Raw genomic sequence first — 26570 nt, 5'->3', positions numbered from 1 at the left:
ACCCTTTCTATGTCCACATAACTTTATACATCTCAATCATGTCTCCCCTTGATCTTCTCTACTCTAAGAAAAACAACCTCAGTCAGTCCAATCTCTCTTCACAACTGAAGTTCTCCAGCCCAGATAACATCCTGGTAAATCTCCTCTTCACCATCCCCTGTGTTATTTTCATCCTTGCTATAATGTGGATTCCAGAATTGGACACAATACACTAGCGGGGGCCGAAGCAACGTTTTATACAGTTCCAGCATAACCTCCCTACTCTTAAACTTGACTAATAAAGGCAAGTATACCAGATGCCTTCTTTATACCACTTTATCCATCTTTTCTGATACCTTAAAGGACCAGTGTGCATACACACCCTCTGATCTTCGGTGCTTCTCAGGGTCCATGTATTCCCTTGCCTTGTTTGTCCTGCCCAAATGCGGATTGAATTCCATTATGTCAGTTACTCTGTTGAAAACAGTTGATCGTTTTCGTGAGTACCACAACAAAATATCCCAAGGTGCTTCACAGGAGCAACCTAATTATGGAGGTCAGGTGACTAAACACTTGATCAAACAGGTAGTATTTAAGAAGTCTCTTCAGGGAGGAAAGTGAGATATTGAGGTAGAGATGGTTTGGGAGAGAGTTTTGGAGCTTGGCACCAAAACAAATCAAGGCAGTCACCAAGATGGAGTAATTATCCTTGGGAATGTTCAAGAGGTGAGATTTAGAGAAGTGAAGCTGTCTTGGAGGGTCGTGAGGCTGGAGGTTACAAGGTTTACAACAGAAGTAATTTGCTGGCAAGATAATTTCCAAAATGCAGTAATAGGTGTAATCGAATTACCTTCTTGGTAGATAATTCTGCGTGTGCGTGTATGTAAACCAGTCTGAAGTAATATTTCTTCTGAACATCCATTGAACAGTAGGCAGCACGGTGGCACAATGGTGAGCACTGCTGCCTCACAGCACCAGAGTCCTGGGTTCAATTCCTGCCTCAGGCAATTGTCTGTGTGGAATTTGCATATTCTCTCTGTGTCTGCGTGGGTTTTCTCCGCGTGCTCCGGTTTCCTCCCACAGTCCAAAAACGTGCAGGTTAGGTGAACCGGCCATGCTAAATTGCCTGTAGTGTTAGGTGAAGGGGTAAATGCAGGGGAATGGGTCTGGGTGGATTGCTCTTCAGAGGGTTGGTGTGGACTTGTTGGGCCGAAGGGCCTGTTTCCACACTGTAAGTAATCCAATCTAAAAAAAAGTAATCTAATACAAAAGTGCCCTCTAGTGGGAATGATGTTGGACATTGGACATTTCACCACTCTAATCCAGAATCTGGTTTCCAGCATCTTGCAGTCATTGTTTTTACCTACATTTCATATGCTGTGGAGTTGCCAGTGTTGGACTTGGGTGGACAAAGTTAAAAATCAAACAACACTGGGTGATAGTCCAACAGGTTTATTTAGAAGTACAAGCTTTTGGAGCACTGCTCCTTCATCAGGCAGCTAGTGGGGCAAGATGCATAGGTCACAGAAAATATAAATAAAAGATCAAAGTGTCATACAACTGATGCAATTAATTAGATGATTGCTGTTAAGTCTTTAATCACTTAGAATGGGGATACAGGTTTCCATTGATTAATATGTGAATCCCAGAATTTCATTCAAATCACTGCCCCAAGATAACTTACGGTTTTATCAATAGACATTGATAGATTTCTAAAGATCAAAGATGTAAAAGGATACGGGGACATTGTGGGAAAAAGGCAATGAAGTGGATGATTAGCCACGATCGTACTGAATAGTGGGTCAGACATGATTGGCTGAATGGTCTACTCCTGCTCCTATCTTCCCATGTTCCTCAGCTGAGATTGTTTTCCTGAGTGCAAAGAAATGAGAGGAGGTTTGACAGAGACATCTTAAATCCTGAAGGAATTAGACTGAGTAAATAAAGGAAAACTGTTTCCAATGGTAAAACGGTCAATAATCACAAGGCAAGAATGAAAATAATTGGCAAAACAAATGAGGAAATCATTCTTGCTCAACAATCATTTAGAATTTGGAATGCACTGTTTGGAGTGCAAGTCATGGAGAATTGCGAAGGAGTGAAGGACTGACACGATTGATCTTCCAAAGATTAGGAATGGAGCTGATGGTCTGCAAGGTCTTCACTTGATTCTGCTTCCAACCATCTGATCCCCATTACAAAATCTCCCTGAAAATGTGAACCAATGCAAAATACTTCCCCTTCTTCTGTTCCACTTTCCGCAGCTGCAGTTTCCAAATAACAAGAGTGTAACTTGCTATTCTCTGTGGCATTTGAAGGTTGGATAGGAATCAAGCCTTCTTTTATGCAGATTGAGAAACACTAAGCAAAACAAAATGTTTTAAAATAAAGGGATGTGCAAGGGCAAAATATTGAGTAAACTGATGACTTCTTAGAGTGTGGGACCAAAACAGAAATGATATGTTGCTTTGAAGAAGAAAATGGAGAAATGGATGGAAAGAAAATAGTCTTGACCATTGTATTTTTCAAAGTGATAGGCAGCCAATTACATCCTTTTAAAGAGTAATCACTGCTGAATTGTGGGAATTATGGCATCTAAGCTGCATTTGGCAAACTCCCATGAACATAATGACCAGACAATCTGTTTTTGTGATGTTGATTGAGGGATAAATATTGTCCAGGACACTTGGAATATATTTTTGTATTACTTTCAAAATAATGGCTTGGAATCCTTTCTGTCCACTTGAGAGGGCAAGCAGTTTAACATCCCATTCAGAAGACAGTACAACACCCTCACGGTACTACATCAGAGTGCAATTCTTGAATTTTGTCCTCAAGTCCTGGAGCTGGCCTGGAACCTAGATCTTTATAACTCAAAGACAAGCTTGCTACCAACTAAGCCATTGCAGAAAAGGTCAAGGGACACGTTCCAGACCTGACATTATTCCTTCCCTCTCTTTTAACTGAGAAGTGATGCTGCTTTTTAACCGGGTGTAACAGAACTCTGTATTCTGTTACCCAGCTAAGGTAAATCAATAAAGGGCAGCTTTCTCTTGAAATTGCCTTGCTTGGTGACTAATTGTTCTGGAAAAGGATTGGGATGGGTTAGAGGCAATTTTCCTTTGATGGTATTGGGATTGGTACCTAAAATGTTTACATCAGACCCAAAATCCAGGTCAGTATTTCTGTTGCTATGGAAAATGAAGTAAAATGGAGTTCATAGTGCTACTGTCTAGAATACCTTGCCATTCAAATTGAAAATTTCATTCACAAGAAAGAAGTTGTATTCAATCTGATATCAGTGTCAACATAACAGCCATGTCTGTATTTGCTTTTAATGATTGCTGGTTTGGATTGCTCAATCTAATATGATATATATTGGTTTTGGGAGAGTTAATGACTTCATTTTTTATTAACGTTCATCACAATAGGACCCAAAGGCTTTTGCTGGCATAATTCCAAAAAGCCAATAAGATACATAAATAATAAATTTTTCCGCATAGTCTTCAATATTAAGTGGATTTGCCTTGCACAGTGCATTGTGCATTGTACATTGCACATGATTGAGAGGCACAGCAGACCCGTATTCTTCTTCTGCCACAGTTATAGCAGCCTAATGGCTCTGAGTGTGTTCACTAACCATTATTTCATAAGTGCATTGAATTATTAATACCTAGAAATAAAACTATACAAATACACCATTAATTTACAATATTCTGGACACAAATGAGTGAACAGAATCAGGTGTGGGGTCTGGATGAGCATGACTCTGCTTTGTTAAAGTTCAATTAAAGTGAAAGACACTCTCATGCAGTGAGTTGAAAGGAGCTCAGATACATCCAAATGGGCTCATCTGCTCTCCCCTCTTCATTATTCTAAGGTGGACTTTTGTGTCCTGGTGGCAATGGCTGACCCATTGTGAAGTGGTAATATGGAGGATGCAGTAGATCATTAGGAGCTTGGAGAGAGGTTCTAGTGTGGCTCCTCAAAGTAGTCTGAGCATTGGAAGCATTGTTTGAGTGTACCAATCACTTACAGTCATAGAGCCAGAGAGATATACAGCACAGAAACAGACCTTTCAGTCCAACTTGTCCATGCCAACTAGATATCCCAAATAAATCCAGTCCCATTTGCCAGCATTTGGCCCATAACCCTCTAAACTCTTCCTATTCACTTACCCATTAAGATGCCTTTTAAATGTTTAATTATACCAGCCTCCACCACGTCCTCTGGCATCTCATTCCATACACATACAACCTTCTGTGTGAAGACGTTTCCCCTCAGGTTCCTTTTAAATCTTTTCCCCTCTCACCTTAAACTTCTATTGTCTAGTTTTGGACTCCCCTAGCCCGGGAAAATACCTAGTCTGTTTACCCTGTCCATTTTCCTCATGATTTTATAAACCTCTATAAGGTCACCCCTCAGCCTCCGACACTTCAGGGAAAACAGCCCCAGCCTGTTCAGCCTCTCCCTATAGCTCAAATCCTCCAACCCTGGCAACATCCTCATAAAGCTTTTCTGAACCCTTCAATTTCACAACATCTTTCCTATAGGAGAGAGACCAGAACTGAATGTAATATTCCAACAGTGGCCTAACCAATGTCCTGTACATGGTCAACATGACCTCTCAATTCCTATTCACCATGCACTGGCCAATAAAGGAAAGCATACTAAATGCCTCCTTCACGCTCCTATCAACCTGCGACTCCACTTTCAAGGAATTATGAACCTGCACTCCAAGGTCTCTTTATTCAGCAACACTCCTCGGACCTTACCAGCAAGTGTATAAGTCCTTAAAAATGTGTTGCTGGAAAAGCACGGCCAGTGACACTGACGTCCTATCACTGAATTTTAAAAAACCAGAGAAACTACTGCCAGATGAAAAAGCAACTTGGAAGAACTGCTCACTGAGAACTCAAAACCTACAAACGTCATCTCTGCCAGAGAAACAACACAACAGCAAAACAATCCAGACTCAGGTTTCAAAGCCAATACCTTATGAAATTTTAAGAATTTTAAACTGCAGTTGGATTTATCTTCTTGTCGGTTCTAGATTTTTATAGCTCTCCCCCCGTCTCTGTAAACTATTACTTGTATTTGTGTGTCTGTGTTTGATGTTGTACTTTTTCTTCTTTGAGGAGTAATAAATAATTTAATAATTTTAATCAGTGAGGGCAGCATGGTGGCTCAATGGTTAGCACTGCTGCCTCATGGTACCAGGGTCCCAGGTTCGATTCCAGCTTCGGGTGACTGTCTGTTTGAAGTTTGTACATTCTCCCCGTGTCAGTGAGGGTTTCCTCTGGGTGCTCTGGTTTCCTTCCACAATCCAAAGATGTGCAGGTTAAGGTGAATTGGCCATGCTAAACTGTCCATACTGTTAGGTGTATTAGTCAGAGGGAAATGAATCTGGATGGATTAGTCTTCAGAGGGTTGGTGTGGACTTGTTGGGCCAAAGGGCCTGTTTCCACACTGTAGAGAATCTAATCTAATCAAGTTTTTCACTCAAGAACACCTGTAAATTGTCTCTATTTTGTTTTTTATCCTATTGACTAAGTTGAATTGAAGTATGAAAGCCAAGAGCTATAAAATAAATAGAAAGACCTGCTTTGACTGACTGAGAGGAAGTTTTTAAAAAGGGGAGCTGATCACCCTCTTCTTACCTGGTTGACGCCACTGGTTTAAGCCATGTGACCGACTGGATTGGATTAATTGCACAGTTGAACTTCTTTGGAGTCCTCTGTCAACGTGTTAGGCAGCATCTTGGTTAATGGTTTGAAGTTGTTGAGTGTGTTTATTTGTTCACCAGTAGAGGGCATCCTCTTAATTTCATCATTTTCTCGACATTAAATAATGATCATGTTCAGGTAGACCTGTCTATCCAGCAGAGGGCGCATTGTCATGCTGTCATTGTGTTTACAGCTCAGGTTACATTTAAAATCATGACGATGGATCCAGACTTGTGCTTGTTCAATAGTGAGGACCGTTGAACGCCCACCATAAACAACTTCTGATGAAAGGCCAAAAACAGAAATTGCTGGAAAAGTTCAGCAGGTCTGGCAGCATCTGTGGAGAGAAATCAGTGTTAATGTTTCAGGTCATGTGATCCCTCCTCAGACCTGCTGAGCTTATCCAGCAAGTTCTGTCTTTGTCTCTAATTTACAGCATCCGCAGTTCTTTTGGTTTATACTTTGATGGAGGGTCCCTGGACCTAAAACATTGGCAAAACATTTTCTGCACACATGCTGCCATACCTGCTGAGTATCTCCAGCAATTTCTGCTTTAACTTTTGAATTATGATATGCAACCCTTCACAGCTTCAAATCTTGTGTAAGCTTTTCTTATAGCTGAAGGGAAGTCATGCTACAATCTGAACGAGTGTTGATTTCGAATCTGAGTTGGTAGCTGTGGCCTGCAGCCACCTCAGGGTATCTGCCCACCTTTGCAAGTATGGGTAAGAATGGTTTGAGATAATCTCCTGACAGTAATCCTCATTTGTCTACTCTGTCTCTCGGGCCTACTCAATGATCAGTGCTAGAAGGTACACCATTACACAGTCTTTGCAAAAGATGTGATTGTCTTAGTTGACATGATGATGTCAAGGCATGATATCAAGAAAGAGAATGACATTACCAGCTAGGCATAATTACTGAGGACTCTTGGGAATATACAGAATAGGTTGCCTCCCTACAAACGTGAGTGCAGAACTTACCCAAAGCATGCATGTTACATCAGTACACAGGGTGGAGCTAAAGCAATTTCAATATTAACTCTTTCAGAACCATTACCTTATACACAGTTGTCTGAATCATACCGTGAATCATCCCTGCCAGTAGTTTACTGATGGTAAAGATGTCTCAAGCCAGTTACTAAGCAACAATACCTGAGTTTGTTTCCTGTTACCTTCCTGCCAGTTTTTGTATTTGGAGTGTCTTCTCTTGCACGGGCGGTAACCAAGGTTAAAGAATCTTAAAGACCCTTTTTGATGAAAGGTGGTGCCTGTCAGGCTGCAAGTTCTGCTAAAGGATGCCAATCTTAACCCTACTGCACTCACTGGGGTTGTCTGGAGAGTGTCTGGGCCTCAACTGTGCTGACACAAAGGCAGGAATACTATCATTTAGCCGGTGATCAATATGTCTATGTTTGAGTACTCTACCACATGGCAGCCCAATATTGAAAGACCATATTCTAGTCTCTAACCATTAGGATTGTCTGGAATGGGACTTGTATAGTCACTTCATTAATAACTATGGTGGCAGTAAGCAGAAGACTTATTGCAGACACTGTAAGGGTAAACCTAGTGTTTAATAGTACCACACCTCAATATGGAAAGATCCCTTAATAATCAGTTTTCAACAGCCAAGAAAGTGCTGCTTCTGTTGTTCAGAGTCTAGTGATGGGTACTGAAAGTTCTTAAAGTTACAAAATGATTGGTCAATTTCCAGTTTTGTAGTTTCTCTAAGATTCAGTTGATCAAGTCCATTAATGACAACCAGAAGTAGACACTCAATAAAATGTGTAATGCCCAATTTTATTCAGTGTGCAGAAAGACATCAAGTTACTATGAGTCAACAATAGCAAATAAAAGGAGAAAAACATCTCCTAAGACTTCTAAACATTAACAGGAATTTTAATCACATCAGAAAGTCAACACTGGTACAGCTCCTGCAGAGGAGACAAAGATAGCAGGGAAAGGTTGGAGCTGGCAATAATAGGACCAATGGGGACAGAGCTATCAGATTATCATTAGATGCTTTCTCTGGTTACCAGCAATAAAGAAAAGGAGCTAAGCCTGTTGGCTCAAGAACATGCATTCAAAAAGCAGCAGTGTGCGTGATGTTTATATGATTGTGTGCTCAGCTGCACTTGTGAGAATGGAAACCAGGATTAACAAGAGCAGGGTAATACTACCTGAACTTTGTAGGAAAACAATTGCATTACCTTTCTCCGGTGTTCCATGTTCTTAAAGTCAGGAGCATTAAGGGTAATTCATTCTAAGGTCCAGGACTATGGGCTGAGGGATGCACTAAAGATTGGGGCAGCTGCCCCCAAGGTACAGCGGAGCAAGACTACTGTCTGAAATCTTCCTGGTGAAGTTAGTTGAGGGTTTGTTCAGTTATTGGACCCTCCTAGTGCCTCAATGTATGTATATATAATCTTGTATGTGAAAGAGATGGCGTTGGTTTGTTGGGATAGAGTCAAACTCAAATATTTGCTTGTTTACCTGACATGATACAGTACAGAACTGAACTGCATTTGTGACAGTGAAGATATACAAAGAGATTTTTAATGAATAAAGCACTTTTTAAAGTTAATAAAACAACAAGGGTAGTTTCAAAGAGAATCATTGGTTTGCAACTTCTGGGCTTACCTCCATTTCTGGCTTTTCTATTATATTATGCCTTATTTTGTCACAAAAGCAAAATAATTACCCTGTACGTTGAAGATTACATGGATGGTATACAATTGCAGATCAGCAGTCCATCCAGCTTATCAACAAATGACCACTTGCTCTTAGAATGCATGGTCATGATTTATTGCGTAAGGACACACTTTGACAGCGTATTGTGTCAAAGGTTCCAGCATCATGTTAACGCTTGCAGCTGGAGCGTGGTCAACACTGAACAAATTACCTTGTGAAAGATGCTGGCATGGGTCAACAACAAATAAGTTGCAAGTTGATGAACAACAATAAGTGCCACCTGACAATTTCAGTGTAGCTGTCTGATAAAATCATGGCATCCCTCTTTAGTTCCAACAGAGTCTGCACATGACAACAAATAAAAGATGGATTTGAAAACAGTCTGAACCTCTGAGGCAAATGGAACAGGTTGTTGGCATTTGGCCCTCTCATCAACCTTGCAAATGGGCATGTGCAAGAGAATAAGGCAGTATTGGCAAAACTTCGAGCTGGATCTTTTATATGCAGAAATAGGAGATAATTCTATGTGCGCACTGCAATTGTTTGCTTCACTCTGAGCTGGATAGGTTTTGTTAATCAAGAGTGTTAAGGAATGTGGGGGCAGGCAGGCTAATGGAGTGAGATAACACATAAAGCCATGATCGCATTGAATAGCAGAACTGGCTGGAGGGCACAATCCTGTTACGGTGTTTCTAGAATCGTCACTATCGTGGAAGATTATGAAACCATAAACATTTGATCGATGGTTGGTGTGTTGACTGTGACAGAAATTAAAGAGCGATTATGATCGACATGATCGTAGTGATCACCAGAGGGGATAATGAAGGTTTCTTTGGAGGTCAGAGGTCTAGCTCCTTCTGACCCACAAGGAATGCTGTAAACTGCAGTTGTTTCCTGTAGTTGGCATCCTCTCACAGCTGTGGTTCCTGATTCCTGACAGCCATCAAACTTAAATGTGGCTGCAGACTGCGCTGTAGGCACTTCATTTAAAAATAAGTTGTCCCTTCTCTCAATGACTGGGCACATGGCTCTGAACAACACACCAGCCAAAAAATGAGGCAGCGTTGGGTTGGAGAGGCATTCCATGATTTTTAAGGTTCAGTCTTCACGAGGTTGCTTAATATTTTGACCAGCATCTTCATATCCAACCTTATTGAATCTTTTTAACATTGTAAACAGATTAAACACAAACTCTGACCAAGTAAATTAACGCAGCCCCTTTTCAAATGAATAACTAGATTACTTACAGTGTGGAAACAGGCCCTTCGGCCCAACAAGTCCACACCGCCCCGCCGAAGCGTAACCCACCCATACCCCTACATCTATGTCTACCCATTACCTCACACTACGGGCAATTTAGTATGGCCAATTCACCTGACCTGCACATCTTTGGAGTCCTGCACATCTTTGGAGTGTGGGAGGAAACCAGAGCACACCCACAGGGAGAATGTGCAAACTCCACACAGACAGTCGCCTGAGGCGGGAATTGAACCCGGGTCTCTGGCGCTGTGAGGCAGCAGTGCTAACCACTGTGCCACCGTGCCGCCCACTACTTTCTTGTGATTCATCAGTGTCTGAATATGTTAAATGTAAGCTCAGAAAATAACAGCAGCACCAGGTTTTCAGCAGGAGCAATGCAGAACCTAATTGATGATTGAGGCAATGCAAGATAATAATGTAATAAGATGATAATATATAGCCAGAGACATAGGATAATGGCAAGATTGCCTTCAAGGTTAGAATTAATATACATTGTGAGAGAGCTCCAGTTGATGGATTAAGGAAGATGAGAAAGCTCAAGGAATTTATTTGCATCTGAAACTTGACATTAGGATATCGAGACTGCACTCCCTACCCACCTTTGAATATAGGGCTAGATTTTAAACCTCTCCCCTGCCCCCAACATGCTTTCACCAGGTGGGATGTGAAATACAAGGAGTGCCCAGCCTAATGTGATATGCTCAGCTGACCCACCATTTTAAATAAGTACTTAATTGTTACGCAATCCTGTTGCAAAACCAGCCGCTGGGAAGTTATGTTGCCCATGCCATAATACAGTAATTGGAAGTAGGCGGGGGCGAGGGGACAGACTGTTTTTTGTTGCAAATAGGTGGGTTGGATCAGGAGAACAGAACATTCGGGGGGGTTTGCCAATGTGCATTGGGGCACCCACCATCAGTCTGATCACTCACTGTCAGTCTGAGCTCCCTTTGTCAGTGTGATCTCCCTCTGTCATTCTGAGCTTCCTCCGTCAGTCCGAGAACCCACTGGCAGTCTGAGCACCCCTGTCAATCCAAGCATCCACTGTCAGTCTGAGCACTGTCAGTCGGGAGTTCCCTTTGTAGGTCTGAACTCTGACTGTCAGTCTGAGAACCCACTGTCAGTCTGAGCACTGACTATCAGTCTGAGCAGCCACTGTCAGTCTGAACACCCACTGTCAGTCTCAGCACGCTCTGTTAGTCAGATCTCTCTCTGTCAGTCTGAGCACCCACTTCAGTCTCAGCACCCACTGTCAGCCCGAGATCCCTCTGTCAGTCTGAGTTCCCTCTGTCAGTCTGCAAACCCTCTGTCGGTCTGAGTTTTCTCTGTAGGGGTGACCTTTGACTGTCAGTCTGAGCACCCTCTGTCAGTCTAAGCCCCCACTGTCAGTCTGAGCTCCCACTGTCAGTCTGAACTCCCACTGTCAGTCTGAGCTCCCACTGTCAGTCTGAGCTCCCACTGTCAGTCTGAGCTCCCTCTGTCAGTCTGAGCTTGCTCTGTAAGTCTGAGCACACTTTGTCAGTCTGAGTTCCCTCTGTCAATCTGAGATCCCTCTGTAGGGGTGACCTTTGACTGTCAGTCTGAGCATCCTCTGTCAGTCTGAGCACCCACTGTCAGTCTGAGCACCCACTGTCAGTCTGAGCACCCACTGTCAGTCTAAGTTCCCTCTGACAGTCTGAGCTCCCTCTGTCAGTCTGAGCGTCCACTGTCAGTCTCAGCACCTTCTGTCAATCTGAGTACTCTCTGTCAGTCTGAGTTCTCTCTGTCAGTCTAAGCACCCATTGTCAGTCTGAGAACCCTCTGTCAGTCTGCAAACCCTCTGTCAGTCTGAGCATCGTCTGTCAGTCTAAGCACCCTCTGTCAGTCAGACCTCTCTCTGTCAGTCTGAGCTCCCTCTGTCAGTCTGAGCTCCCTCTGTCAGGCTGAGCATCCTCTGTCAGTCTGAGTGCACTCTGTCAATCTGAGCACCCTCTGTCAGTCTGAGCTCCCTCTGTCAGTCTGAGCACCCTCTGTCAGTCTGAGCACCCTCTGTCAGCCTGAGCATCCTCTGTCAGTCTGAGTGCACTCTGTCAGTCTGAGCACCCTCTGTCAGTCTGAGCACCCTCTGTCAGTCTGAGCTCCCTCTATCAGCCTGAGCACCCTCTGACAGTCTGAGCTTCCTCTGTCAGTCTGAGCACCCTCTGTCAGTCTGAGCACCCTCTGTCAGTCTGAGCTCCCTCTATCAGTCTGAGCACCCTCTGACAGTCTGAGCTCCCTCTATCAGCCTGAGCACCCTCTGACAGTCTGAGCTTCCTCTGTCAGCCTGAGCACCCTTTGTCAGTCTGAGTTCCCTCTGTCAGCCTGAGCTCCCTCTGTCAGTCTGAGCTCCCTCTGTCATTCTGAGCGTAATCTGTCAGTCTGAGCTCCCTCTGTCAGTCTGAGCTTCCTCTGTCAGCCTGAGCACCCTCTGTCAGTCTGAGTTCCCTCTGTCAGCCTGAGCTCCCTCTGTCAGTCTGAGCTCCCTCTGTCATTCTGAGCGTAATCTGTCAGTCTGAGCTCCCTCTGTCAGTCTGAGCGCACTCTGTCAGTCTGAGCTCCCACCGTCAGTCTGAGCTCCCTCCGTCAGTCTGAGCGCAATCTGTCAGTCTGAGCTCCCTCTGTCAGCCTGAGCACCCTCTGTCAGCCTGAGCACCCTCTGTCAGTCTGCGTGCACTTTGTCAGTCTGAGTTCCCTCTGTCAATCTGAGCTCCCTCTGTCAGTATGAGCACCCTCTTTCAGCCTGAACACCCTCTGTCAGCCTGAACACCCTCTGTCAGTCTGCGCTCCCTCTGTCAGTCTGAGTGCACTTTGTCAGTCTGAGTTCCCTCTGTCAGTCTGAGCTCCCTCTGTCAGTCTGAGCGCCCTCTGTCAGCCTGAACGCACTCTGTCAGTCTGAGCTCCCTCTGTCATTCTGAGCACCCACTGTCAGCATGAAGTCCCTCTGTCAGTCTGAGCTCTCTCTGTCAGTCTGAGCACCCTCTGTCAGCATGAACTCCCTCTGTCAGTCTGAGCGCCCTCTGTCAGCATGAAATCCCTCTGTCAATCTGACCTGAATTGAATTGAATTGAATTTATTGTCACATGTACCGAGGCACAGTGAAAAGCTTTGTCTTGCGAGCAATGCAGGCAGATCACAGAGTTAAATAGCATAGGCAAGTAAGTAATAGGTAAACATTGGCAAAAACAAAAAAAACAAGTAGGGGCAAATGTCAAGAGTTTGCGAGCCCATTCAGTATTCTAAAAACAGTAGGGTAAAAAATATTACGAAACCGATTGGTGGGTGTGTTCAGGTTTCTGTACCTAATCCCGATGGTAGAGGTTGTAGAAAAACCTTGCCAGGGTGGGATGGATCTTTGAGAACCCTGACTGTCAGTCTGAGCACCGATGGTCAACCTGAGCACCCATTGTCAGTCTAAGCACCCACTGTGTGTCTGAGCACCTTCTGTTAGTCTGTTCCAGTTCCTATACAGCTCAGGAAGTATTTTTTAGGTGATGTCATTGTTGTAACATAGAGAAACTGCCAGCTTATTCACACAGAGCAAGCTTCGACAAATAATAATGTGGGAGGGACCTGCTGAGTGTGATGTCGATTCAGGGTTAAGTATTGAGTGGGAACACTGCTGTGAACTCTCTCATTCTTTAAAATAGTGCCATTGGCGTCTCTTCCAGACACCTGAGTAGGCAAATTCAGTTTAACATCTCACGATTCTGTAAAGTAAATCATCAATGGCCTCTTTAAGATAAATCTTCAAAATAGAAATGCTCTAATATGCTCTGAAAGCTGATGGGAACAGAAATAATACACCATCTTGCAGAATTTCATACAGGGTTTTGCATTTTCTCTGCTCTTTGTGAAATATTGCACTTGTATCCAAGCAGGGAAGTGAGCTATTGGCTGACATCTCCAGGCTTCAACATAATATTCGATAAAACTGAACAATTGCAGCAAATTCTATATTCCAACTGCTGCCAGGGATACTGACCTAACTATTTCGGTTCCGGTTAACTCCATCTGAGATACACAAGGAAGGCAAAGAATATAGTTCACTGCTAAAAATGAGGTCACAGTGTCAGTAAAAATATTCAGCATTGAGACCGACCTATTTTATTTTGCTCTGCATTCTGTCCAATGAAGTGCTGGCCTGAATTATTACTGGCAATGTGCTGCCATCATCTATGAAGAAATAAACAGAGCAAGTCTTTCAGATCCAGTATGATTCTCCTTTCGATGAGTCCAGTAAACAGTAGCTGTTCTGCTCTCCACAGATGCTGCCAGACCTGCTGAGTTTCTCCAGTTTAGTTCAGATTCCCAGCATCTACAGTACTTTGCTTTTACTTCCTGCCTTTACTTCCTCAGTTAACAAAAATTCAGATCACTCATCAGTTATGTCTCCCTGCCACCACATGTCTCAATGCCAAAGAGTCCATGGTTTCATCTTCGTTGCCTGGATGGTAATCTGGAAGAGTGGATCAGCTGCCTGTTACGTAACATGCTGGTTAATTTGAGACATGATGTTTTAAATGTTGTCGGCTTGGAAGGTGAAGACATGACCCTCGACCGATCTGATCAGTGGCCAGAAACATGAGATGCTAATAAACATCTCCTCATGTTTTAGCAGTGTTAGATGCTCAATGTATTATCATAACCTTATAAAATATTACATGTTGACATGGACAGAAAATATTTAATAGATTTGCTTTAAATTATTTCCCGCAATTTATTGCATCTTCCAAAATTCCCCTTTTCTCTTGTCTAGTTAACTGTATGAAGTTTATCCTAAACACTGAAATAATGATTTTGAATGTTTCCTTCACTATTTATTCTTTGGACTCCAGAAGCCATTACAACATGGGAACAACTTGCAATTCATTGGGTCCGATTCTCTGAGATTGGCAACCTCTCGCAGATTGTCACTTTGGTCCTTTTTGACCCCATGAGAGAGATTTCAATCAGGGCTCCTTCAGAAGTGCAGAACCATATTTCCGTTCTGCCAGCTCCCTCACAGTGAAGAACAGTTGGAGCAAGACTAATCATGTCCCATACTTCATAACCGTTACTTGTCATATTCCGATGGTTCAAGATCTAGGCAATTCAACCACTCACTGGAGGAGGAAGCTCCACAGCTATCCCCATCCTCAATAATGGGGGAGCCCAGCATATCAGTGCAATCTCCTTGAAGTCCTTTCACATCCTCCTCATAATTCATTTTCCATCAAAGTTTCAACCTTCAAAACTTACAAATATTAGATTATATATGTAAGCCTGAGATGTAATTTTGGTATATATCGTTAGGTGTTAATAAACTTCCAGACATCTGTCTCAAAAGAAGCAGAATCTCTGTGGAATATGTTACACAGGTTAGCACATAGAAAACCACATTAGATTTCGAATTAGCTTTATTGTCACATGTACTCAAGTAAAGGAATACACAAGTACAGCGAAAAGTGTTCAAAAGTCACCATTTCCAGCGCCATCTTAGGTACAAAGATACCTAGTTACAAAATCATAGGTATAAATGAGAAAAATGAAAAAGTAAAGTTAAAAGATTAGCATTACTGTCCTTATAAAGCGAGGTACAAAGATACCTATGTGCAAAATCTGAGGTATAAATTCAAAAAATAAAGAAGTAAAGGTAAAAGTTCAGCATTACACTGCAATGAGAGAGTACTAGATGATGTTGGTGGCAATGAGAGAGCCACTAGATGACAGTAACAGCAAGTGAGTGCTAAATGCTAGTCACACCAAAAACAGAAAAGAAGATAAAAGTATTGGCAGTAGTGAAAAGTTCTGTCATCATTGGTGTACAACAAACCTGAGGCTGTAACTTAACAGCAAACATAATGGAGGAACACTTGTAAGTTCATGGTCTCCCTCTGTAAAAATAAGGGGCCACAATTTGTATGATTTAAATAAAAATAGCGGTTTACAAAAGTCCCAAGACAGCTTCAATCTTAGACTATGTTCTATATATTCTACACCAATTAAGGTCTTACCTGTGCAGAACCATCCGTCGACTTCACCATTTTGCTGTCTTCAGAAATGGCAGCATGTCTTTGCAATCAAGAAGGTATTTTTGGTGTGCCTGAAGATGACACTGTCCCTTCCCCTTTCTTATCTCTTTCACCGTTCCAATCCTGTTCCCACTCTGCCTTATTCCTGCTTTCCTCACTACCTTATCCTCATCTACTTCACCCCTGAAACATCCCCCAATCCCTCACTGCCACATTCCCTAATCTCCACAGCCCCATCCCAGGCCCCTCTCCCATCCTTCACACTGGCCGGATCCCATTCTCCTCATTTCAGTTTGATCTAATCCTCTCCCCTCTGCCAGATTCCTGTCTGCATCGCTGCCCTGAAATCCAAGCCACTTGCTATCTGTACTACCCTCATTCCTCTTTCTCACCATCACCTTACATCCTCCCCCTACCACCCCCCCCCCCCCCCCGCCCCCCCTCAACACCATCACCATCACTGCCACATGGTTCTCCACACCTTTCATTTCCTGGCTCCTTGCCCTCCTCATTTCCCCTTTCCTGCCCCACTTGCTGCCAGTTCCCAGGCCTAGTTGTCCCCGCTGTACTTCTATTCTCCCCCACCTACCATCCCTGACCATTATCACTCATTCCTTTTGCCCCCTCCCCACCCTATTCTCTGCTCCCCTTGCCTACCCCATTCTTGCTTTGTTCACTGCCCTCTTTGATGGCACTATTGGTTAAATTGTAGAAGCTATGGCTCAAATCTTGAGCTAAGCTTTTTCGCTCGCACTATGCTAAAACTAACTGCACATGTTCACTATTTTAAAAAAGTGTAGAGCATGTGTGCATAGGTTACCTTAATATCTTTTATCTCTGCGGCTTTTTTTAGAGGGAATGGTTGTTACTGGAAAGTTTCTGTGGCTCAGGAGCTGTACAAAGCTGTTCTCAGATCTACTGACAGGTTGTTTCCTGAAAGGACGATTAGTTTTTCCCCAAGTGCTAAGATTTATTAATTGATGCATAATTAAAAGTCTTAACAAACTGAATGAAAGTGGCAGGTTGCCCAATTAATTCTCATCTTGATTCTATTTTATAAATGGATACTGCTGAAGTCAGCCCGTTGGACTCATTTCCTTTAAGAGTTATTCAAATTAAAGTTCATGGAAGTGGATCAAAGTCTTGGTACGTGTCTGCATCTCAGAATCCGGTCTGTCAACCATTCGCTCTTTATGATATAAGGGAAGGATTTAAGTCTGACATCCTTCAAAATGTTTTGCCTGGACCAGAACACGCATTTGATTCAATTGAGAGACACTGCTCTGGTGGAAAGTTCTGTATGTGCAGATAAAAACAAAGTGTTGCTGCAAGAGATCTTTTGAATGTTTGTATGCTATGTTTTATTATTAGGTTAATAGAATTGGGAGATGGAATGTGATTTCAATGTGATTTCAGCAAGAATCAAAAGGTTAAAATTGTCTGCATCGATTGATATTGTTTGCTTCAGATAGCTGATTGTTTGTAAATAGAGTCTAGCTATTCATGAAATGAATATTAAATATGTCCAAGTGGGCATTTCTTTGCTTTTTTAACACAGGCATTAATTCATTTATCTTAAATGGGTAATTGACTTTGCTAAATAGAAGTTGGAAATATAAAAAAAAATGATGTTTGTTCATGGATATTAACAACAGTGATTTTGAGGTTTAACTGGTACTGACTGTATACTCTACAGTCTACAGGAGATTGGGATAGGGGCCATGACTTTAAAACTGCCCGACATACTCTATTTTGGTGCCAGCTACTGGTTGCAACCTTCTTCTGAGTGTCATTACCAACAAAAATTTAACATCCTTCCCGTGAACAGAGTGGGTACCAAAGCCCAGATCCAGGCACACATCAATGTCTTGACCAGCACCAACATCCTGTTCTAGTTTAGACTAGATTCCCTGTAGTGTGGAAACAGGACCTTCGACCAAATAAGTTCACACCGACCCTCCGAAGAGTAACCCACCCAGATCCATTTCCCTCTGACTAATGACATGACCAGCACCAACATCCTGTTCTAGTTTAGCCAGTGTGTGTTTAAATAAACAAAGCAATCTTATAAAAGGAGGAGGAAAAAAAAAACCCAGTTATTCATCTGATTCCATAGACCCGGGGCTGTTTCTTAATTGGAGAAAGATGACTGGTGGTGAGTTTAACCCGACGGTCACCACACCTTAAGCAAAAGGGGTGAGGTTGAGAAAGTGGGACCTTCATGATGACCTCAGCTGGTTCAGAAATTGAGCCTGCAATGATGGTGTCACTCCTTTTAAAAATTAATTCATAGGACATGGGCATTGCCCGTCCCTAGATGCCCTTGAGAAAGTGGTGGCGAGCTGTCTTCTGAAACCACTAAAGTCCATGTATGCTAGGTAGACCTGTTAGGGATGGAATTCCAGGATTTTGACCCAATGATACCGAAGTTGCTGATATATTTGCAACTTGGAAAGGAACCTTCAGCTCGTGGTGCTGTCATCCATCAACTGCCCATATCCTTTGAGGGTGAACCATGTAGATGGCCATAGAATATTCAGGATTGCTCCAGCCAACAACACTGTAACAGTGCCAGATATTTAGCCTATTTTATGCTGTACACGAGGTCTTGTCCCACTGTGTAGCTGCCATTGAGATTTCCGATCAAAATTACTTTGACTCTATATATGGGAAGTACAAAGTGTCAGTAACTCAACCAGATACATTAATAACCTTGTGAGTCATTCCAACTCAATAAGTAACATTGAACACTACCTCACTCTGTTACCATGACAACTGTACATCTGCACAAAATGTACGCAGCTCTCTGTAACCTCCAATTGCTGCAATTTAAAAATAGCTAACAATTTTTAAAATATGGACTTAATTTATGAGAAATATATCTGGAGCTTTTGCAATCCAAGGCTTCGTCACTTCTACATAGAACAACAAGACAGAATCAGCCCATTTGGGCCAACTTATCCATGCTGACATTCCTAATGACATTGCTAACATTCCTCTCCAACTTTTTCAGAATAAACCTCTTTTCCTTTTTTTCTCATGCACGAGTCTAGCTTGCCCCCATGTCTTCTAGTCACCTCAGCCACTCCCTGTGGGAGTGAGTTCCACATTCTCAACCTTCTCTGGGTAAAGACGTTTTTCAGAATTTCTTATTTGATTTCTAGATGATAATCTTTATGAGGACCTTTACTTTTGCTCTTCTGCAACAATGGAAATATTGTGTCAACTGTAACAGCATTCATAATTTAAAAGGTCCTTTTAGCTCCCTTCAAGCCTTCTTTGTTGAAGAGAAAAGAGACTGAGCTTGTTCAGTCTTTCCTGATAAATTTGACTTCACAATTTTGGCCTTATTCTTACATATCAATGTTACATCCTCTCCAGTCCCTCTATGTCCTTCATATAATTATGTCATCCAGAACTGTAATTATCATTTTAAATGCAGTTAAACCAAGATTCAATAAAAGTTTAATTAGGTTCAATAAAGTTCCATCTAACTTCTCTATCTTTCAATTCCAACTCAAAAAGAACCCTAGACATTAATAACCTGCGCCACAGTTCTTAGTGATTTGTGCACTTGCACATCAGACACCTTTGTTCCTCTAACCATTTGGCTTTGCATTGTTCAAGCAATATCTCACCTCGTTATTTTTCTGACCAGAACAAACAGGCAGTGTGTTAGCGACGGTTTAATTGTTAGCATGTCAAATACCACATCAACACCCCTTGAATACAAAACATTATGCTGACCCTTCAGTGCTGTCTTTCAGATAAATCATTAAAATTAGGTCCATCTGTCTGTGTGGGTCAATGCAAAAGCTATTTCATGAAAGAACATGGAGTTATCCTGAGTGTTATGATCAAAATTAATCTGTTAATCAATATCAGAGTAAAACAACATAAACGGTCATTATCCCATCACTAATTGAGGGAGCTTGCTATGCACAGATTGGGTAATATGTCTTAGTGCTCCAAGGAGACAAGCAATATTGGATCTAGTAATGAGCAATAAGACTGATTTAATTAGTGACCTAGTCATTCATGATCATTTGTCAAACAGCGATCATAACATTGATCAAATTTCATGTAGTGTTTGTTAGAGACAAGCAAAGATTGGATGCTCGAATTTTGGATTTAAGTAAGACAGACTTTAATGGGATGAGGCAGAGGCTGTCTACAATAAACTGAGAAGCTCTGCTAATAGGTAAAACAGCTAAGGAGCAGTGCAAGTTGCAAAAGCATGGGCATTATCTACTTTTGCAGGAAACTATTCATATACATTGAGCGAACTGTCCATAGCACCATGGTACAGGTAGTCATTCAAGAGATGGATGTATGAAGGCATAGAGTAGTAATGGTGCAGGTGTTGGAGGAAGGTGTAGGTTGCTTCATTAGCAAGTTTGCAGATGACACTAAGATTAGTGGATTAGCAAATAGTGAAGGGGACTGTCAGAGAATACAGCAGAATATGGATAGATTGGAGAGTTGGGCAAAGAAATGGCAGATAGTGTTCAATCCAGACAAATGTGAGGTGAAGCATTTTGGAAGATACAATTCTAGAGGGAACTACACAGTAAATGGAAAAGTCCTTGGGAAAGTTGATGTACAGAGAGATCTGGGTGCTCAGGTCCATTGTTCCCTGAAGGTGGCAACACAGGTCAGTAGAGTGGTCAAAAAGGCATATTGCACGCTTTCCTTCATTGAGTACATTGATGCGGTATTGAGTACAAGAGTTGACAGATCATGTTACAGTTGTATAATACTTTGGTTCGGCCAATTTTGAATACTATGTACACTTCTGGATGCCACATTACCAAAAGGATGTGGATGCTTTGGAGAGGGTGCAGAGGAGGTTCACCAGGATGTTGCCTGGTATGAAGGATACTGGCTATGAGGAGAGGTTGAGTAGATTAGGATTATTTTCATTGGAAAGGAGGAGGTTGAAGGGGGACCTGATTGAGGCCTACAAAATTACGAGAGGTGTAGACAGGTTGGATAATAAGAAACTTTTTCCCAGAGTAGACCTCAATTACTGGGGGTCATGAGTTCAAAGTGAGTGGGGAAAAGTTTAAGGGAGATATACATGGAAAGTTCTTCATGCAGAGGGTGGTGGGTGCCAGGAATGCGTTGCCAGCAGAGATGGTAGGGGTGGGAATGATAGAATCATTTAAGATGTATCCAGACAGATACATGAATGGGCAGGGAGCAGAGAGGTACAGATCCTTAGAAAATAGGCAGCAGATTTAGATAGAGGATATGGATCGGCACAGGCTTGGAGGGCCGAAGGGCCTATTCCTGTGCTGTAGTTTTCTTTGTTCTTTGCTGTTCTAACAGGAAAGTGTAGAGTGAGGGGGATGACATTGTTCTCTGTAGCAAACAAGGTGAGTCTAGATGGCTGTATTGCCTGTTTAGTGACAAGTTTCAGGACATTTGCTCAGGGCTGGAGAGGAGCATGTATTGGGAATGGGAGGCGACAGCTATTGTGGTTCTTATGAGCACCAATGAAAAAGGCAGGGTAAAAAAAAGAGTTTTTGCATAGTTTGTGTGACTTCAATTGTTTTTCAAACACATGTGCCAGGGTTGGAGGATTTGAGCTATAGGGAGAGGTTGAATAGACTAGTGCTGATTTCCCTGGAGCGTTGGAGGCTGAGGGGTGACATTATAGAGGTTCATATACTCACGAGGGGCATGGATAGGATAAATAGACAAAGTCTTTTCCTTGGGGTGGGGGAGTCCAGAACTAGAGGGCATAGGTTTAGGGTGAGAGGGGAAAGATATAAAAGAGATCTAAGGGCCAATGTTTTCATGCAGAAGGTGGTATGTGTATGGAATGAGCTGCCAGAGGAAGTGGTGGAGGCTGGTACAATTGCAACATTTCAAAGGCATCTGGGTATATGAATAGGAAGGGTTTGGAGAGATATGGGCCAGGTGCTGGCAGGTGGGACAAGATTGGGTTGGGATATCTGGTTGGCATGGACGGGTTGGACCGAAGGGTCTGTTTCCGGGCTGTACAACTCTATGACTCTATGACTTTCCCTCTATTGTAAGGTCAGAAGTGAGGATGTTCACTGATGATCTCACAATCTTCAGCACCATTAGATACTGAAGTAGTCCATGTCCAAATGCAGCAAGACCAGGACAATCTCCAGGTTTGGGCTGACAAGTGGCAATTAATATTTGTGCCACACAAATGCCAGGTAATGACCATCGCCAACAAGGGAGAATCTAACTGTCATCCTTTGACATTTATCAACATTACCATCTATTAATTAAACATACAATTATAGGTGTTGGGAGGTCATGCTGCGGCTGTACAGGACATTGGTTAGGCCACTTTTAGAATATTGTGTGCAATTCTGGTCTCCCTGCTAGAGGAAGAATGTTGTGAAACTTGAAAGAGTTCAGAAAAGATTTATAAGGATGTTGCCAGGGTTGGAGGATTTGAGCTATAGGGAGAAGCTGAATAGAATGAGCTGTTTTCCCGGAGCGTCAGAGGCTGAGGGGTGACCTTACAGAGGTTTATAAAATCATGAGGGGATAGATAGCGTAGATAGACAAGATCTTTTCCCTGGGTAGGAGAGTCCAGAACTAGAGGTCATAGGTTTAGGGTCAGAGGGGAAAAATTTAAAAGGGAACTGAGGGGCAACTTTCTCACACAAAGGATGGTGCACATATAAAATGCGCTGCCAGAGGAAGTGGTGGAGGCTGGCATAATTACAACATTTAAAAGGCATCTGGATGGTTGTACGAATAGGAAGGGATTAGAGACAAATGGGATTAATTACATTAGGATATCTGGTCAGCATGGACGAGTTGGACCGAAGGGTCTGTTTCCGTGTTGAATATCCTTATGATTCTATGACTCTGCCACTAACTGGAAACTGAACTGGACTAGTCATAGTTGTATATACAATATTATGAGAGACTAGGAATCCTGCAGCGAGTAGTTAACCTTCTGCCTCCCCAAAGCCTGTCCACCATCTCCAAGGTGTAACTGAGAAAAGCGATATAACACTTCCCAACTGCTTGTATGAGTACAGATACAGCAACATTCTGTGGTTACATAAAAATGTTGAAGATTGTATAAGACTTAAAGAAAAAGTTTGAAATTAACTAAAGAAATGTGGGATGTCAAAACATTGAATAGAATTAAACAAAGTAAATAATGATCAAAATAATTATAAAGGAATGTTAGACTTTACAAGGAAATTAATGAGAACAATTAGGCAGAAGGTCAGTTTCTGTAGATAATTAACAAAGATTTAATGAGGTGAGTATTGATCCTATAGAAAATGAGACAGGAGAATTAATCATGGAAAATAAGAAAATGGCAGATGAATTGTTGAGGTATATTGCATCAGTTTACTCTATAGAGGATATCAGTAACATTCCAGAAACAGTAAAAAAACAGAAAATAAATGGGAGGGACAGACACTGGAGAATCATAATCACCAGGGATGATGCTAAGTATATGGGCTGCAGATTGGTAAATGCCCAGGCCTTAATGTACTTCATCTTAGGGCATTACAAATAGCAGTTAGGGAGATAGTTGGTGCATTGAATGAAACTTTCCAAAACATTCCTTGATTTGGAGACAGTCCTCTGAAAGGACTGATAGCAATTGGAAGATAGCAATTTTCACTTAATTTAACTTAATTCAAAACTATTATGGAACCTTTCCAAAACACAGGCAGATCACTCACGAGGCACTGTTATACATAGCAGGATGCAGCGGCAGCTAGCATTGAGAATACTCTAACAGGTACAGTACACTCTGTGCTCAGGGACAGGTACCCAGCTCACAGAACCGACCAGGCTATATTTCAGCATTGTTTGCTTGCTGTCTGAGCACTAACTCATTTTGTACCTACACGTAGCACACACCATCCACGCTTTGCAGTGCATTGGATCTTCAGGCAGAACCAAAGCTGTCACTACTGCCATTTCAGGAGACTCTTTAATGCAGAAGCACAGACAAGCAGTTTGTCTTGCATGTCAGTATTGGAATGTCCTGCAGGGGCCATGGGGGAATATCTTGATGAATAGTCTGCCCAGGCAGCAGTCTCTAGCATGTACTAGCTGCCTGCACAGCAAACATATGTTGACCCAAATGGATATGTCAACAAATTATGGGAATGGTCCTTAGTCAGGACAAGAGGATAAAGGAATATGGTCCATCAGAGAAAACCCATGTCAAAACTGATGAAAACCAGTTTACCTTTTCTTCAGCAGTTATTGCAAGCTATGACTTTTAATTAGTAAGTCAGAGAGCCTATTATGAGTGAACCAGCCATCCTGCACCTCTTACAAAACAGTGGAAGCATTTAGAAAAGCAAGTTGAGGAAAAAAAAACTTTTGATCAGCAAGAACCAACTGAGATCATGTGAATAAATCCGCTGAACTGTTTTTCCAGTTTCTCCCTGTCCATGTGAGCTTTTTTTCCCTTGTCTATGTCTATCTGTTTATTTGTGTGTGTGTATGTGAGGAGGAGTTTAGAAGGGAATTAGAGCTTTAATTTGTAGAGTTATATGTCAATAGTTTAGAATTGTTCACCTGTCGCTGGAGTCTAAAGACCTGTAATAAATAAATGGAAATCTGATCTGTACTTTCTATCAATTTGGGTCTGAAAATCGGGCAAATCAGGGAATTTTGTGTACTAATTTAAAAATCTTTAACTTTTGTGACGACTCCAGAATAGTGGAGCTTGATTTTGAGTGCATTGCCCCGGTAAGCTGTGATGCTAGTTCTTTCTTTAACACCCAGTGAGAGCTTAGAATATAGAACTTGCTACAACAGGAGTAGTTCGAGGTGGAATATAGATGCATTGAAGGGAAAGCCAAACAATTACAGCACAAAATGTGGGAGCAGAAGTGGGTCATTCGGCCCATCTAATCTGTTCTGCTATTCAATGAAACCATATCCAATCTGATAATTTTAACTGCATTTTCCTGCCTTATCCCCTTAATCCTTGATTCCCTTAATGATTAAAAACCTGATTATCTCAGATGTGAATATACTTAATCACCCAATCCTGGCAGCTCCCTGTGGTAAAGAATTTCACAGATTGACTTCTGAGAGAGGAAATTCCTCCTCATCTCAGTCTTACATGGGTGACCTCTTATTCTGTGATTCTCCTACCCTGTAAGCTGTTTAGGATTGTTATATATTTCAGTAAGGTCATCCTTTATTCTTCTAACCTCCAATGAGTACAGGCCACCCTATTCAACCTCACGATAAACCTTATGATAAAATCTTTCCATACCCAGCAACAACCAAGTGAATCTTTTCTGGACTGCCTCCAATACCAGTCTATCTGTCCTTAAATAAGAGGACAAAAATGTTTACAGTATTCCAGATATGGTCTGACTAGTGCTTTTGTGGTTTTAGCAAGAGCGTATAATGAGGAATGATTATACTGTTATGTGAGTTATATGAGAGATTGTGAATGCAGGCTGAAGTAGAGCTTAAATGTGACCATGGATTTATTGAGCTGAAAATCCTGTTCCTTTGCTATATATTCTACTTAAAAAGATATAGAGAAGGCATTTTCATCAGAAGAGACCACAACTTAGAGCATAAATATAAGATCGGCATTAATAACTCCTATGGGGAACTCGAGTAAATTCTTTATCCACAGAGTGGTTATAATGTGAAGCCCTAAAGAACAGTTGAACTAATTTGCATAGTTACCATTTAAAGGGAAAGTAGATAACCAGATGAAGATGAGATGAACGTTTTGCAAACAGAATTGTTTGAAGAGCTTTGTGTACAGCACAGAGACTAGCACAGGCAAGTTGGAAAGAATGACCTGGCGCTGTGTTTAATTTCTACATAATTCTGTTTTAGTTCAACCACTGCAAAATTGACTGGTGTTCCCAATAGAAAATGCTCCCTAGTCATGATTAACTTGTTTCGATAGCACTACTGAAAAACTTTCGGTTCTTTATATTCGAGAAACAATATCCTCTTGTTATATTCAAAGTGTAAGGTATTTACTGTTGTCGTGCCATTAATTTCTGCACAGTGTGCACTTATCTAGCCTGTTCTGAGGCAGAAGTGTGATTATCCTCAAAGATCTTGATTGACCGCCAGTTGGCAGTTCAGATCTGCAGTATTGCAAGTAAGAGAACTTGCAACATAGATCATGAAATGTCAACATCAGCTCTGGTGCATAATTTGAGTTCCCTCAACATTTGCCTTTGTAACTGCAAGTTCAGCTGTCCTTGAAATAGATTCCTATCAGATTTTGGATCACATTTCACATGTTTGATTATGCAGCACAGACTATCTATTTGTTTTCTCATTGGATAGAAGTTGCTGCCAATTCCACAGCCGCTGAAGGAACAATGGTGTGAAAAATATGAAGTAAATGCAAGCTCTTTCTCGCTGATAGCTGCTGTCTGCAATACAGCAGCTCAAAATTCCAAACTGATTGGAATGAGGTTGGAGACTGAAACTTGTGGATGTTCTGTGCTTACCATCTTCACTATCAGGATGCATCTCTGACATTGGTTGAACACAATGTTACATAAAATCAGTTTATTGCATATCCACTGCTATACACACTGTCCTGCTGTGCAAGTTATATCCAAGGACCAGAAACCCAGTGAGACTTGATATTTTGCAGACTCCATTTCACAATGTACCATTATAACATCTTGCGTTTATTACCACTGTTGATTTTATGAAACTTTTGGAGTGCTAACAAATCATTTTTTTCAAACATTTCTACTTTAAACAGTATCAGTATGGCCCCATGCTGCATCTCACTACATTCCCACCAGCATTGCTTGGTTTGTTTCTTTGGAGTCGGCTTCGTAAAGGTTTACCTCTTGGTTTGGAAATAACTTCTAGTTTATTACGATGCATTAGGTGCTTTCACTGGT

This window comes from Chiloscyllium punctatum, chromosome 15 (assembly GCF_047496795.1).
Source record: "Chiloscyllium punctatum isolate Juve2018m chromosome 15, sChiPun1.3, whole genome shotgun sequence".
NCBI classification, from domain to species: domain Eukaryota; kingdom Metazoa; phylum Chordata; class Chondrichthyes; order Orectolobiformes; family Hemiscylliidae; genus Chiloscyllium; species Chiloscyllium punctatum.
Note: the sequence above shows the minus strand (reverse complement) of the source record.